Here is a 12,500-nt window from a genome sequence, read left to right as displayed (position 1 = left end):
TCAATTCCATCTCTTCCCCTTCATCTGCATTGATTGGCAAAAAAACTTCACAGGTGCAAAAATTTTTTGTGTAAACTAATCATTAGCGTTTTCACTTGGTCAGTTATTCCAGATAATTGCAGATGAAGGAGAGGACAGATTATCAAGGCCATTGAGACAGAGCCTACAGTGAGGGAAAAAAGTATTTGATCCCCTGCTGATTTTGTACGTTTGCCCACTGACAAAGAAATGATCAGTCTATAATTTTAATGGTAGGTTTATTTGAACAGTGAGACACAGAATAACAACAAACAAATCCAGAAAAACGCATGTAAAAAATGTTATAAATTGATTTGCATTTTAATGAGGGAAAAAAGTATTTGACCCCCTCTCAATCAGAAAGATTTCTGGCTCCCATGTGTCTTTTATACAGGTAATGAGCTGAGATTAGGAGCACACTCTTAAAGGGAGTGCTCCTAACCTCAGCTTGTTACCTGTATAAAAGACATCTGTCCACAGAAGCAATCAATCAATCAGATTCCAAACTCTCCACCATGGCCAAGACCAAAGAGCTCTCCAAGGATGTCAGGGACATGATTGTAGACCTACACAAGGCTGGAATGGGCTACAAGACCATCGCCAAGCAGCTTGGTGAGAAGGTGACAACAGTTGGTGCTGTCACGCCCTGGCTCTGGGGACACTGTTATGTTGAGCCAGGGTGTAGATTATGTATTTCATTTCTATGTTGGAGTGTGGTTCTCAATCAGAGGCAACGAGTGTCAGCTGTGGCTGGTTGTCTCTGATTGGGAAACCACATTTAAACAGGCTGTTTGCCCACAGTGGCTGTGGGATCTTGTTCGTGTTGGTTTGTGTTTGACCATTGACTGTCACGTTATCGCCTTTGTTGTTTTGATCGCTTATCATAAATAAAGAGTATGTTTGTCTGCAACGCTGCGCCTTGGTCCTCCTCTCTCTACCGACGATCGTGACAGAAGATCCCACCAAGACTGGACCAAGCAGCGTGTCCAGGAGCCATCGCCAGGGAGATCTCTAGCAGATCTCCTTCGCCTCCTCGACTGGGTCAAGCCGGGTGAGGAAGAGAAGGGCCGGACTTGGAAGCAGAAGGGCGAAAGTCTGGCGAGGGACATGGAGACCTGGTCCACGGGTAGGAGAGACGCCCAGAATTTTTAGGGGGGGGCTAACGCCGTGGACGACGGGCCAGCAGGAGACCGCGACAGAGCGGCCCAGCGGGTTGGCAGAGGAGGCCGCCAGGTTACGGGGGCCACTGGTCGAAGAGGGGATGGAAGATGTAGAGGCACGGCGAGAGGTACTGGGGTGTGTTACCAGTCCGGTCCGGCCCATTCCAGATCCCTGCGTAGGGCCAGTGGTGTGTGTCCCCAGCCCGGTCCGGCCCTGTGCCCACGACCAAGCCAGTGCGATCGCCAGCCCGGTCCGGTCCGCTCTGCCACGCACCGAGCCAGGGGTGCGCACGCCAGCCCGGTCCGCCCGGGCTCCTCTTCCCGCACCACCACCGGTGCGCGGCCGCCAGCCCGGTTCGGCCGGCCCTGCTCTCAAACCAAGCCAGTGGTTGCGCCGCCATCCAGCACGGCCCGCGCCTTTCCACACCAAGCCAGTGGTGGGCGCCGCCGGTCCCGCACGGCCCGCGCCTGTCCCACTGGTGCCTGGTCCGGCACCGTCAGATGCAGCACGCCGGAGCCAGAGCAACCGCCCCATCAGTGTGTTGTCCAGCTCCGGCCAGCGGGGACAGACCGACCAGGGGTACTTTTGGGGGTTGGAGAGGGAGTGGGGATCAGCCCCGAGCCGGATCCGCCGCCAAGCGGAGTGCCCACCCGGTCCCTCCCCTGTGATGAAGCTGCGCGGCCGGAGTCCGCGCCTTTAGGGGGGTACTGTCACGCCCTGGCTCTGGGGACACTTTATGTTGAGCCAGGGTGTGTAGATCTATGTATTTCATCTGTTGCTAGTGTGGTTCTCAATCAGAGGCAACGATGTCAGCTGTGGCTGGTTGTCTCTGATTGGGAACCACATTTAAACAGGCTGTTTGCCCACAGTGGTTGTGGGATCTTGTTCGTGTTGGTTTGTGTTTGACCATTGACTGTCACGTTATCGTTTTGTTGTTTTGATCGTTTATCATAAATAAAGAGTATGTTCGTCTGCAACGCTGCGCCTTGATCCTCCTCTCTTACCGACGATCGTGACAGGTGCGATTATTCGCAAATGGAAGAAACACAAAATGAATGTCAATCTCCCTCGGCCTGGGGCTCCATGCAAGATCTCACCTCGTGGAGTTGCAATGATCATGAGAACGGTGAGGAATCAGCCCAGAAGTACACGGGAGGATCTTGTCAATGATCTTAAGGCAGCTGGGACCATAGTCACCAAGAAAACAATTGGTAACACACTACGCCGTGAAGGACTGAAATCCTGCAGCGCCCGCAAGGTCCCACTGCTCAAGAAAGCACATATACATGCCCGTCTGAAGTTTGCCAATGAACATCTGAATGATGAGGACAACTGGGTGAAAGTGTTGTGGTCAGATGAGACCAAAATCGAGCTCTTTGGCATCAACTCAACTCGCTGTGTATGGAGGAGGAATGCTGCCTATGACCCTAAGAACACCATCCCCACCGTCAAACATGGAGGTGGAAACATTATGCTTTGGGGGTGTTTTTCTGCTAAGGGGACAGGACAACTTCACTGCATCAAAGGGACGATGGACGGGGCCATGTACCGTCAAATCTTGGGTGAGAACCTCCTTCCCTCAGCCAGGGCATTGAAAATGGGTTGTGGATGGGTATTCCAGCATGACAATGACCCAAAACACACAGCCAAGGCCACAAAGGAGTGGCTCAAGAAGAAGAACATTAAGTGTCCTGGAGTGGCGCGAGCCAGTCTCCAGACCTTAATCCCATAGATAATCTGTTGAGGGAGCTGAAGGTTCGAGTTGCCAAACGCCAGCCTCAAACCTTAATGACTTGGAGAAGATCTGCAAAGTGGAGTGGGACAAAATCCCTCCTGAGATGTGTGCAAACCTGGTGGCCAACTACAAGAAACATCTGACCTCTGTGATTGCCAACAAGGGTTTTGCCACCAAGTACTAAGTCATGTTTTTCAGAGGGGTCAAATACTTATTTCCCTCATTAAAATGCAAATCAATTTATAACATTTTTGACATGCGTTTTTCTGGATTTTTTTGTTGTTATTCTGTCTCTCACTGTTCAAATAAACCCACCATTAAAATTATAGACTGATCATGTCTTTGTCAGTGGGCAAACGTACAAAATCAGCAGGGGATCAAATACTTTTTTCCCTCACTGTATATGTTTTCCTTATCTCTGACCTTTGGTTGTCTGTGTGTCTGTCTGTATCTCAGGAGACCAGTTCTGGTGTCTGCTGGACATAGTGCCCATCAAGAATGAGAAGGGAGAGGTGGTGCTGTTCCTGGTCTCCCACAAGGACATCACAGATACCAAGAAGGACGAGGGGGACCATGGACAAGACTCAGACACTGGTGAGGGAGGGAGGGAGGGAGGTTCAGATGAAGGGAAAATGGGAGAGAGGGGGTTGGAGGGAGAGGGAGAGAGATACATTGACAGTTATCTGATGAAAAATGAATAAGCTAATTACAATGCATCAAAAGGATATTGTCTCCCTCCACCCCCACCCCTCGGCCTGCCTGTCCCCAGACGAGGAGACAGGTCTGGAGGTGCACAAGATCACCCGCCCCCCAGGCTTTGACAACAACCGCCGGCGTAGCCGGGCCGTACTCTACCAGCTGTCTGGACACTTGCAAAAACAGGACAAGAGCAAGCTCAAGATCAACAACGTGAGTACACTGTAACACATGGATGGAAATTTACAGCAAAAATCTTTGCAGTTAGCTACTGGAATTCTATATTACAGTATAGTACTGTAAAGAGCAATGCATTATGCAGGGTCTATTAGAGCTCTGCGTTGCACAACACGTCACATATCTCACCCTATCAGCATTCAGTGATGTCCAACACGTCCCATATCTCACCCTATCAGCATTCAGTGATGTCCAACACGTGCCATATCACACCCTATCAGCATTCAGTGTTGTCCAACACGTCCCCATATCACCCAGTTCATATCACCCAGTTAGCCCCATGTTTGCCCAATACATCTCACGTCACCCTATCAACACTCTTCTATTGTCCAATACAGCCCATATCTCATCCTATCAACACTCTTATATTGTCCAATACAGCCCATATAAGCACCCAGAACATCAAACCACCACTCCTATGACTAATCACTTCCTCAACATTTCAATGGCGAAGGTGCATAAAGATATGACGTCATTGTTTTTAACACTGCCCACAGAGTTCTTAAACTACGGGCGCGCGACATGGTTCAGTGCACCAGTATATCAGCACAATTTACTTTTTTAGTTTTTTTTCCAAACTGCCATAGTCTTGGAGCTAAAATTGGGATCATAATAACACTTTTATTAGTAGCCATGGTTCAAGATCTGGTGGTGCTGTTTAGCTAACTCCTATGGTGATTATCTGGCCATTTGGCAACCATAGCGCTTGGCAAGACAGCATCAATAGCTCTGGGATCAGGCTTGTTCATAAGGATAAACCCTTTATCAGTCATGGACTTACTTACTTAGGCCCATCACTCCTTTGGGAGTATAGGTCATCAGGACTTCTGTCCATCTGTTCTGGGGAGTCTTCTCCAGCTCCTTCCACCCCATGGCAGTCCTCTTCGTATCTGTCTCAAGCTCCCACATGGACTTTATTGATTCAATATCTCATTTTCATTGACCTCTGTGATGATGTCTTGGTGTGTGTTTTCATGTTGTTATGATGTGTCATTTTCTCCCCAGAGGATGTTTGGGGCGACCCCCAACCCCATCCCTGAGTACAAGGTAGCTGCCACCCCAAAGTCTCGCTTCATCCTGCTACACTACGGGACCTTCAAGGCGGGCTGGGATTGGCTCATCCTCCTGGCCACTTTCTATGTGGCCATCACCGTGCCCTATAACGTTTGCTTCACTGTGGTGGAGGGGCGGGACGAGGGGGGTGGCTCCGGGGTCTCGCAACCCCCCCAGTTACAGTGACATCTTGGTGGAGATTCTGTTCATCATCGGTAAGAGTGAAAAAAACCCACCCCAAAATGTTACCACACCTTTACTAGGAGACAAACACCCACCCACCTGTAACAGAGGTGGTTCAGTGAACCACACTTGTGCGATGATGAACCTTGCCGGAGACCTGAAAACTTTTGTTAGCTCCCAGAGCCAATGCCTAGGCTTTGTCTCAGCAGGCTAACACAGTCTTGTGGCGCTGGAGACCTGGGTTCAAACCCTCATTTGGTCAAACACCCATTGATTTAATAAACAATTACATCATTCACGCAGGCCATCACCACAACAGCCAATAATAATCCACATCACATTAACTCACCTGGTTGGTCGATATGCACTTCCTTATCTAATTAACATCCAGCCAATAATTTGAGGAGATCAATGAGCACTGGTGTATTTGATTAAACAGACTGATAACATTTTCACCTCTTGTTTACAGACTGTTAACTGTGAGGTTATAATAACTAAGATAAATACCAAATGGCTTCCTCTGTTACCCAGCAGTCACAACTGGTTGCAATGACACGCCATGGTTAGGTTGTTCACTGATTGCGCACGCTTTTTTAGATGTCCCGTTTAGGCTTGCAAAATTACGGTAACTCCCAAAATGCACAGGTTTTCCAGAAATCCCGCCTGTAAGACGCCTGACACGGAAAGGAATAAGCAGGAAATCCGAATCCTTCAACCAGGATTTCTGGAAAATCTGGGAATTTGGGGAAAGTTAACTGAATTTTGCCACCCTAAACTGGACATCTAAAAAACGCACACACTCAGTGACAACCCAACCATGACCCGACATTGCAACCAGTTATGTCCTGTTAGAAAACAGGAAACAGGGACACTCAGTGGAGACTGCTAAGGGAGAACAGCTCATAATAATGGCTGAATGGAGTAATGGTATGGTATCAAACACATGGAAACCTAGTCTTTGATGTGTTTGATACCATTCCATGGACTCCGCTCCAGACATTATTATGAGCTGTCCTCCCCTCAGTAGTCTCCACTGGTGTTCTAATGGTTGTAATCTCATTTATCTGACCAGACATATTGATGTAGACATGAAAGTAAATGCATTCCGCTACACCCACAATAACATCTGCTAAATATGTGTATGTTACCAATAAAATTTGATTTGATTTGAAATGTCTTAACCTGGTTGTAATCCGGTTGTAATCTGACATCTCTACAACCCGCTTATGACCAGGAACAACGCCATTATGACGCCCCCATGCCAAATTTTGCTTGCTGGGTTGAATGACGGTTGAATGATCCTACCTAGGAGCAAAACAGAATGTTTCCACAGATCCTTTTTAACGTGAACACTTGATGTGCTGCTGTCTGTGTGTCCTTGTTGAGGTTTTATTGGGTACTTTTGGTGTTCTATGTATTGGCTGGTGCAATCAAATGTCCCCTCTGTCCTGTTCTGTCTCATGATGTGTTTTTTCAGTACAGACATTGTGCTGAACTTCCGCACGACCTATGTGAGTACGACGGGTCAGGTGGTTTATGAAGCCCGCTCTATCTTTGTACACTACGCCACCTCCTGGCTGTTTGTTGACCTGATCGCCGCCCTGCCCTTTGACCTGCTCTACGCCTTCAATATCAGCGTGGTGGGTGTGTGGCACGTTCACACAACACAGGCATGACACACGTGAAGACAACATACACAAGCACACATACTGTACACACGCACACACACACACACACACACACACACACACACACACACACACACACACAGAAACACACACACACACACAGAAACACACATGCAGAGTAGTGACTGATCACTTTGTTCTTTGGCCAAAGGGCTTCATAGAGACATGGGGGTGCAGCTAGCCAGGGACTGGGGTGTGTCTGTCTGTGTGAGTATAGGTCATGTTTGTGTGAGATGTATTGAGCCGTCAGTCATACTCCCAAGTCTCCCCAGGCTTTAATGGAGTCCAGTGTTGTATCAATACCAGCCTCCTGCTGCTTCATCGATCCCCGAACCAAGAACCTTTCTCAGAACAACACCTCAAAGGCATCGCTCAACTGTCAAACTTTCCAACTTTCAAGGACACACACACCTGAGCTCACACACACACACACACACACACACACACACACACACACACACACACACACACACACACACACACACACACACACACACACACACACACACACACACACACACACACACACACACACACACACACACACACACACACACAGTCAATACCAATGACCATTGACCTCTGCTTTCATGTCCCCTCCCCCTCCTCTTCCCCTGTGCAGTACTTTGGGGTCCACCTGTTGAAGACAGTGCGGTTACTCCGCCTCCTGAGGCTCTCCAGAAGCTGAGCGCTACTCTGAGTACAGTGCTGTGGTTCTCACCCTGCTCATGTCTACTTTCGCCTGCTGGCCCACTGGATGGCCTGGGCGCCTGGTACTTCATCGGACGCAAGGAGATCGAGAGCAACAGCCTGAGCTCCTGGGATAATGGTGAGTTAACCTGGCTAAAAATACACACATGCACACGCACACACACACATGCACGTGCACACACACACACACACTAAATCCCTATTAGATGGTATATTATTGAATATTGAGTTCAATCTTAATGAAGAGCTATTGGGACATTGGATGGTTAGTAACTTCCCACACATGCAAAGACACAGTGAATCCTTGATGGTAACTCCAGCACAGTTGTGAGCTGTTTCTCCAGCCCTGATTCCAGAACGGCAATATCCAACCACGAGACTTTGGATAACTGTTTTCTATTTTCTGCAGTTATATATTGGCATCACGTAGCCGCATCATGACCTTGTAACTAACAATGATCAGTTTGTCCTCTTCCATACATATCACTCCATTCTACTCTCCCTTTCTATTCCATTGTCCGTTTAACTGTTTATTTGATCAATATCGCTGTGTCCTCTGTCTGTCAGTTAGCTGGTCCCTGTCTGTCAGTTAGCTGGTCTTCTGTCTGTCAGCTAGCTGGTCTTCTGTCTGTCAGCTAGCTGGTCCTCTGTCTGTCAGTTAGCTGGTCCTCTGTCTGTCAGTTAGCTGGTCCTCTGTCTGTCAGTTAGCTGGTCCTCTGTCTGTCAGCTAGCTGGTCCTCTGTCTGTCAGTTAGCTGGTCCTCTGTCTGTCAGCTAGCTGGTCTTCTGTCTGTCAGTTAGCTGGTCCTCTGTCTGTCAGTTAGCTGGTCCTCTGTCTGTCAGTTAGCTGGTCTCTGTCTGTCAGTTAGCTGGTCCTCTGTCTGTCAGTTAGCTGGTCCTCTGTTTGTCAGTTAGATGGTCCTCTGTCTGTCAGTTAGCTGGTCCTCTGTCTGTCAGTTAGCTGGTTCTCTGTCTGTCAGTTAGCTGGTTCTCTGTCTGTCAGTTAGCTGATTCTCTGTCTGTCAGTTAGCAACCAACCTCTGTATTTTGGAGGTGTGTGTGTGCATGTATGTGTGTGTGTGTGTGTGTGTGTGTGTGTGTTTGTGTCTGCAATACTGACCTCACAACCCCGAGGCTAGATGTACCTGAATAGCCCCTCAGACTCACAGACAAAGACACCAGGAGATCAGACATGGGTTCAAATCGTATTTGAAATTGTTCAATTACTTTGAGCATTTGCTTTAGCCTGGCTGGAGTGCCAGATGAATGGGGGTTTGCACTTTTGTAACTATTCTATTGGTTCCATTGCACCTTGCAAGCTCAATTAAACACAGCCAAAGTATTTGGAAATGATTTCAAATAGTATTTGAACCTAGTGAACAGTGGCTATAGAATTGGGATGCAGACAGGGTGTCTGAGGGGGTTTATTTGAAGGTAGATTACATGGGAAAGGAGATGGAGGGCTGGGAGAGACAGCAGAACATGTCTTCTCTCTGTCTCTCTCTTTTGTCTGTCTGTCTCTCTCTCTTTCTTTCTTTTTTTCTCTCTCTCTCTCTTGTCTCTGTCTCTGTCTCTGTCTCTGTCTCTGTCTCTGTCTCTGTCTCTCTTGTCTCTGTCTCGCTCTCTGTCTGTCTCTATATGATCACAGCTCTGTGAAGGTCAGGAATCATATCATGGGGGTTCAACACCATGGACAGGGTCTGTATACAGAACATACTTCAGCACCATGGGACAGGGTCTGCACACAGAACATACTTCAGCACCATGGACAACTCCAGGGACTAGAGAGACAGTGCTGTCTGGTTCTGCATGTACAGAATAAATGAATACTAAGTCAGTATCAGCTGCTGTTAAATACTAAGGCATAGGTCATCAGTCTTTTTAATAAGTAGGATAGAGATGATTAGGGGCCACTGCACTCAAGGCACGGATGCACACACACGTACACACACACACACACACACACACACACACATACATAAATTACACACACACACAAATACTAATTGTGTCCTTTGGGTCCGTGGTGTCTGGTCCACATGTTAATGCAGCACCTACTTAAAGGTCATTAATAAGGTCATTCAGAAGAATTTGCATTACTATGACATTTCTACTAAGTGATATAAATGTTAACTCTTCACCCTATTCTCCCCAGGCTGGCTTCATGAACTGGCAAAACGTCTCGACACCCCTTACTTCCTGTCACCTTTAACCTCGCTCCTCGGAGTCACTGATTCGATGCACACTTCTATAACGAATGGGTTGGCAGCCACCCACAATCACTGGAACGCATCAGGTCAGAGCCGATTGACAGGATTTCTCCTCCTCCTTCAGCTCCGGCCAATGGAACGCCAGCGGGCGGGGCGGAGCCAGGTGAATGGCTCAGGGGTCTCGGGGCGGCGCTGGGAGGCGGGCCGCCGGTGAGGAGCTCCTATGTGACGCCGCTGTACTTCGCTTCTGAGCAGTCTGACCAGCGTGGGCTTTGGAAACGCCTCGGCCAACACCGACCAGAGAAGATCTTCTCCATCTGCACCATGCTCATAGGAGGTGAGACACATTGACTCACTGTTAGGAGGTGAGACACATTGACTCACTGTTAGGAGGTGAGACACACTGACTCACTGTTAGGAGGTGAGACACACTGACTCACTGTTAGAAGGTGAGACACACTGACTCACTGTTAGGAGGTGAGACACACTGACTCACTGTTAGGAGGTGAGACAAACTGACTCACTGTTAGAAGGTGAGACACTGACTCACTGTTAGGAGGTGAGACACTAACTCACTGTTAGGAGGTGAGACACACTGACTCACTGTTAGGAGGTGAGACACACTGACTCACTGTTAGGAGGTGAGACACACTGACTCACTGTTAGGAGGTGAGACACACTGACTCACTGTTAGGAGGTGAGACACTGACTCACTGTTAGGAGGTGAGACATACTGACTCACTGTTAGGAGGTGAGACACACTGACTCACTGTTAGGAGGTGAAACACACTGACTCACTGTTAGGAGGTGAGACACTGACTCACTGTTAGGAGGTGAGACATACTGACTCACTGTTAGGAGGTGAGACACACTGACTCACTGTTAGGAGGTGAGACACACTGACTCACTGTTAGGAGTTGAGACACTAACTCACTGTTAGGAGGTGAGACACACTGACTCACTGTTAGGAGGTGAGACACTGACTCACTGTTAAGAGGGGAGACACACTGACTAACTGTTAGGAGGTGAGACACACTGACTCACTGTTAGGAGGTGAGACACTGACTCCCTGTTAGGAGGGGAGACACACTGACCACTGTTAGGAGGTGAAACACATTGACTCACTATTAGGAGTTGAGACACTGACTCACTGTTAGAGGTGAGACACACTGACTCACTGTTAGGAGGTGAGACACTGACTCACTGTTAGGGAGGTGAGACACACTGACTCACTGTTAGGAGGTGAGACACACTGACTCACTGTTAGGAGGTGAGGCACACTGACTCACTGTTAGAAGGTGAGACACTGACTCACTGTTAGGAGGTGAGACACACTGACTCACTGTTAGGAGGTGAGACACTGACTCACTGTTAGGAGGTGAGACACTGACTCACTGTTAGGAGGTGAGACACTGACTCACTGTTAGGAGGTGAGACACTGACTCACTGTTAGGAGGTGAGACACACTGACCCACTGTTAGGAGGTGAGACACTGACTCACTGTTAGGAGGTGAGACACACTGACTCACTGTTAGGAGGTGAGACACACTGACTCACTGTTAGGAGGTGAGGCACACTGACTCACTGTTAGAAGGTAGACACTGACTCACTGTTAGGAGGTGAGACACACTGACTCACTGTTAGGAGGTGAAACACACTGACTCACTGTTAGGAGGTGAGACACTGACTCACTGTTAGGGGGTGAGACACACTGACTCACTGTTAGAGGTGAGACACTGACTCACTGTTAGGAGGTGGGAGACACATTGACTCACTGTTAGGAGGTGAGGCACACTGACTCATTGTTAGGGGTGAGACACACTGACTCACTGTTAGGAGGTGAGACACTGACTCACTGTTAGGGGTGAGACACACTGACTCACTTTAGGAGGTGAGACACTGACTCACTGTTAGGAGGTGAGACACACTGACTCACTGTTAGGAGTGAGACACATTGACTCACTGTTAGGAGGTGAGGCACACTGACTCATTGTTAGGAGGTGAGACACACTGACTCACTGTTAGGAGGTGAAACACACTGACTCACTGTTAGGAGGTGAGACACTGACTCACTTTAGGGGTGAGACACACTGACTCACTGTTAGGAGGTGAGACACTGACTCACTGTTAGGAGGTGAGACACACTGACTCACTGTTAGGAGGTGAGACACATTGACTCACTGTTAGAGGTGAGGCACACTGACTCATTGTTAGGAGGTGAGACACACTGACTCACTGTTTAGGTGGCTAGCATGAAGCATTATAGGGACAGTCCCCTCCACAATCAAAGTTTGTCACGCCTCTGCATTACTGCCCTGTGGTTCTGTACACACTATCAGCACACTGGGTGCTCAAGCACAAGTCTGAACCCTAAAACATGGCCCCCTAGCCCTGGCGCCATGGCAACCCCATCCCATAACTACTGTGTTCTCAGATTGCCCATCCAAGGCAGGGAGGAGACAGGGAGGGTCAAGGAGTTGAGTGGGACGCTATATAAACCTTAACCTTTCGATCTAATTCTAACCCAGATTTCAACCACACAATCATCAGCAGGAATGTTTACCAGGTTTGGTTTAACCAAACTCAATTATCTATCAACCCAAATTTGATGTTGATTTGATGTTGACTTCAGGTCTGTAGCTAGTAGGAGGCCAGTGGTCCACACACAGACGACAGAGTTACCAGGACAGACAGGAGGAGGTCTGACAGCAAGAGAGTCGGATGGATGGATGGATGGTTGGATGGATGGATGGATGGATGGAGGGAGGGAGGGAGGGAGGGAGGGAGGGAGGGAGGGAGGGAGGGAGGG

At 48.6% G+C, this 12,500-nt stretch overlaps 1 pseudogene; it reads left to right on the top strand.

Annotated features, from left to right (window-relative positions):
• Positions 1-12,500, top strand: part of LOC123484015 — a 27,829-nt pseudogene that overhangs the window by 5,425 nt on the left and 9,904 nt on the right.

This window comes from Coregonus clupeaformis, unplaced genomic scaffold (genome assembly GCF_020615455.1).
Source record: "Coregonus clupeaformis isolate EN_2021a unplaced genomic scaffold, ASM2061545v1 scaf0183, whole genome shotgun sequence".
NCBI lineage: Eukaryota > Metazoa > Chordata > Actinopteri > Salmoniformes > Salmonidae > Coregonus > Coregonus clupeaformis.
This window is presented reverse-complemented; position numbering and strand designations above follow the sequence as displayed.